Genomic DNA, 612 nt, shown 5'->3' on the forward strand with positions numbered 1-612 from the left:
ACAAAGAATTAACCAAACCAGGAGCTGGTTCTTTGAGAAAGTCAACAAAATAGATAAATCATTAGCCACACTAACTAGAGGTCATGGAGATAGTATCCTAATTAACAAGATCAGAAATGATAAAGGAGACATAACAACATGCACCGAGGAAATCCAGAAAATCATAAGATCCTACTACAAAAGCCTATACTCAACAAAACTGGAAAACCTGGATGAAATGGACAATTTTCTAGACAGATACCAGGTACCAAAGTTAAATTAAGATCAGATCAATGACCTAAACAGTCACATATCTGCTAAGGAAATAGAAACATTCATTAATACTCTCCCAACCAAAAAAAGCCCAGGACCAGATGGGTTTAGTGCAGAGTTTTATCAAACCTTCAAAGAAGACCTAATACCAATACTCCTCAAACTATTCAACAAAATAGAACTGAAGGCACTCTACCCAATTCGTTCTATGAAGCCACAATTACTCTTATACCTAAACCACACAAAGACTCAACGGAGAAAGAAAACTTCAGACCAATCTCCTTTATGAATGTCGATGCAAAAATACTCAATAAAATTCTTGCAAACCGAATCAAAGAACATATCAAAACGATCATCCAC

The sequence above is a fragment of the Mastomys coucha genome, unplaced genomic scaffold, assembly GCF_008632895.1.
Source record: "Mastomys coucha isolate ucsf_1 unplaced genomic scaffold, UCSF_Mcou_1 pScaffold13, whole genome shotgun sequence".
Classification (NCBI taxonomy): domain Eukaryota; kingdom Metazoa; phylum Chordata; class Mammalia; order Rodentia; family Muridae; genus Mastomys; species Mastomys coucha.